The 4,139-nt window shown below is 44.5% G+C and overlaps 1 non-coding gene across 1 annotated transcript; it reads left to right on the top strand.

The window, feature by feature from the left end:
• The first annotated feature begins 3,793 nt into the window (after positions 1 to 3,793).
• Trnai-aau (transfer RNA isoleucine (anticodon AAU)) lies at positions 3,794 to 3,867 on the top strand. Its single transcript has one exon. It is a non-coding gene; the product is annotated as a tRNA-Ile (tRNA).
• The last annotated feature ends 272 nt before the right edge of the window (positions 3,868 to 4,139 follow it).

The following is a 4,139-nucleotide window of genomic DNA, read 5'->3' as shown; positions in this document are numbered from 1 at the left end:
TCGTTGATTACCTCGTCACGCTCCGGGAACTTCCGCGTTTCTTAAACGCTCCCGGCCTTCGAGCCGAATTTCGCAAAAATCGACGACCATTCATTCGGGAATCGACTGCTTCCGCACAAGACCGGTTACCCTAACGTTAAACTTACCAATGATGGTCAAACGACCGGTTTCGCATATCTTATCCCGCAGTCGTCGAAGGGTATTATAATGCTTCCGTTTGGAAATTATTAAACCAGTTACTTCGTTAAAGCTCCGTCGATTTTTTCTTATCCAAGCCCGCTCCCTTCATTTTATGCAATCCATTATTCCCTACTCAATTATTCATACGTTCGTCGTATATGACGTCAAGAATCTCCCAGTTTAGTTGAAGACAGTCGAATTATTTTCAAAATTATCTAGGCAGATAGAAATGTTCTCGAGTTAAAATAGAATGCAAAGGGTTAATCTCATTAATCAAAATGGAAGCTACCCGGGCAGAAGATCCCGTTCCGGGATCGAACCGGAAGTACGCCACGTCGAAAATATAATGAAGATCTATCGATCGACACCGTAACTGGTAAAACTTGGTTTTCGAAGAAAGGGATCGGGAGTCTTAAAATGGAGCGCGATAATTGAAATCTACTCGGCAAAGACGTACTTGTATCGCTTGGTCCCAGCAAAGGGCTTAACAGCCTCTAGGAACAATGCTCGCGTGGCGCGAAGGCCTCCGCTAACGAACTTCGAGTTATTAGATGCTAATTGCCCTGGCCGTGGCGCGTAGCTATGAGAACGTTCTCTCCCGCCATTGTGTCGGGCTCGCTGGTCCCAGGGTAAAAGTATTGACTACACTTCGTACTCCGCCGCGTTCATCGTCAATCTACGAGCATGATGGAGCACTCGACTGTTCCCATAGATCGCTACCGATCTCGAACAGAGGCGCCGATAATATTCGAATTGATTCGCGCGCGCGGCTCGGTTCGGCGTAAATCGAAATTTCAACAGCCCGGTAACGGGTTTTCATCCTAAACAGAGAGGAACCATACTTTCCCGGTAGAAAGAGAGAGGAACGTAGGAACAGGGAAGATTCTTCGCCAGAAAATTTGCAAGTTTCGCACGGCGAGCATACCGCTCTGCCTGGTAAATCGCTCGATTGTTCCGTAATCGCTGCGATCTGAATAAATCGGTCGCACGACCCCGCTCAAGGATGATCAACGAACGCCAACGAGCAAGATCAGACCTATCTTTAATGGAGAACCGATCCCGCACGGTCATGCAGCCGCATCTTTTTAAGCGCGTTCGTGTAAACGACCTTGAACGCCTCGTCAGCCGCGGGAATCCGCGCGACCGGAAGCGCATTCCTCCAGGAGCCTCTGAACTTTGCTGCCTGCCACGTCGAAGAAATTCGCTCGTGCGTGAAATATGGGATTTCACACGCGAAAACAGCTGGACAGTCATTGATTTAGGGTTTGCGAAATACGAAGTTTTGCGTTCATGATCTCTGTGCGACTGGAGATCAAGTCCACCTTCGAATTCTGAACTTTGCGTTATGCGACGTCCTAGAACAGACAGTGGTGCACTTAAAATGAAATGTGTGATAGTACATACAAAAATGGGGGGACTCTAAGTCATCATTTCGATGGTTTCAAGCTTGTTTATGAGATACAAAATCTTGAATTCTAACAATTTTTAGTTTTAGATAGTCTCGGAACTTTGCTCTGTGCGACATGGAAGCCTAATTCGGATTTCGTCTGGAATGAAGTATGAGGTAGCACATACCAAATTAGGGGGGGTTTAAGTCATCGTTTCGATCGTTTCAAGTTTGTTTATGAGATACAAAATCTTGAATTCTAACAATTTTTAGTTTTAGATAGTCTCGGAACTTTGCTCTGTGCGACATGGAAGCCTAATTAGGATTTCGTCTGGAATGAAGTATGAGGTAGCACATACCAAATTAGGGGGGGTTTAATTCATCGTTTCGATGGTTTCAAGTTTGTTTATGAGATACAAAATCTTGAATTCTAACAATTTTTAGTTTTAGATAGTCTCGGAACTTTGCTCTGTGCGACATGGAAGCCTAATTCGGATTTCGTCTGGAATGAAGTATGAGGTAGCACATACCAAATTAGGGGGGGTTTAAGTCATCGTTTCGATCGTTTCAAGTTTGTTTATGAGATACAAAATCTTGAATTCTAACAATTTTTAGTTTTAGATAGTCTCGGAACTTTGCTCTGTGCGACATGGAAGCCAAATTAGGATTTCGTCTGGAATGAAGTATGAGGTAGCACATACCAAATTAGGGGGGGTTTAAGTCATCGTTTCGATGGTTTCAAGTTTGTTTATGAGATACAAAATCTTGAATTCTAACAATTTTTAGTTTTAGATAGTCTCGGAACTTTGCTCTGTGCGACATGGAAGCCTAATTAGGATTTCGTCTGGAATGAAGTATGAGGTAGCACATATCAAATTAGGGGGGGGTTTAAGTCATCGTTTCGATGGTTTCAAGTTTGTTTATGAGATACAAAATCTTGAATTCTAACAATTTTTAGTTTTAGATAGTCTCGGAACTTTGCTCTGTGCGACATGGAAGCCAAATTAGGATTTCGTCTGGAATGAAGTATGAGGTAGCACATACCAAATTAGGGGGGGTTTAAGTCATCATTCCGATGATTTCGACCATGTCGATAAAACACGCGCTACCCTTTCTCTCTCGATTGGGAAAGTTTCTACGACGTTTCACTTTTAATTCTCAACGTACTTACAGCAGCAAGAAGAATTCTCTCGACGAAGAAAAATTCTGACAGCGTGAAAAATTACTGCCAAATAGACTAGTATCCAGTTTAGTCAACATCTCCGAAAGATAAGGTACTCAACTGCTGTAAATAAAGACTAAACAAATGAAGTAAACTTCAACTTTAAACCCTGTATCTCATGACTGAACTATTTGATTTCCAGGAGGACAATTGCGCCGTAAAACGAGGTACATTGTCTACTGCTTGAAGCGATATTTTCGGCCAGTCGGGAATAAGTACCATCGTGAGAATAAAAACGGATGCTGCTTCGATTGTTTCGCTCGAGTCGGAAGTGCGTAGCGGTATCGCGCCGCGCCGGTTCGCCTGATTTCTGGGTCAGATGTTTTCGGCGGTCTGCGTATAGGCGCATAGATTGTTCCGGGCGACGGTTTGCGCGGCGCTAAATTATCTGTTTCCTCGCGATGCCGGCACATTAACCACGGCGAACGCACGGACCGTGGAGCCTAACCTCGCAGGACGAACAGCGTCGGTCGTCGAATGATAGCGAGCCGCGGAAACCGCGACGAGTACGAGGAAATCTCGATCGGTGGATCTTATTAGCGAGTACCGTTCGCCATAGCCGGTCCCCGGGAAATCGGTTCTCGAATCGCAGCGGGATCGATCGGACAGGATCGTTCGCCGATCGTTTACATCTGCGGTCATCAAACCGGCAGGAATTTTCCACGAAGAAAAATTCGATGCTCGAAATAGACGGTTCATAATCTTCTTTATTTCTACGCGGATCCATTCGCTTCGTTTTTACCGTTCGCTCACTCCTACCGCTTCCTCTATTTTTACAAATGCCCGTGTAGTTTATCTCTGCAAACATTATTACGAATTATTGACCAGTGAAGCTGTATTTATGCGTTCGAAGCACATGAACGCCGTTACGTGTGTCAACAGAACCTGTCCCCGATATTTTCTGTCAAGCGAGCACGCCGCAGCCATTAAACCCGGACACATGTCGATGATCCACGAGTACAAATTAATAATTGATTCCGTCTAACTCAACGGTGAATGGAGTCGGCCCATTAGCTCAGTTGGTTAGAGCGTCGTGCTAATAACGCGAAGGTCGCGGGTTCGATCCCCCCATGGGCCAAACTATTTTTTTTGGCAACTTTTTTTCATCCGTGAAAGGATTTGCTGCCGGGCGTTCGTAAAAATGACTATGTCACTTTAAGAACGCGAAAGGAATCGCTCTGTTTGAAATGTAACGATAGCTGTATCGAGCAGTCATTAAAGATCCGATTTTCGGAGACCTCTGAAAAATTGGATGCTGCTACTTTTAGATTTAATCGCTTCAGAAACTTTCAGCATTGCCCATTTTAATTTTTCCACTTTTATGGACCTTTCGAGTGAGACTTGAAAGCG

The sequence above is a fragment of the Halictus rubicundus genome, chromosome 12, assembly GCF_050948215.1.
Source record: "Halictus rubicundus isolate RS-2024b chromosome 12, iyHalRubi1_principal, whole genome shotgun sequence".
Taxonomy (NCBI): Eukaryota; Metazoa; Arthropoda; class Insecta; order Hymenoptera; family Halictidae; genus Halictus; species Halictus rubicundus.
The sequence above is the reverse complement of the archived record's forward strand: the minus strand, read 5'-3'. Positions and strand labels throughout refer to the sequence as shown.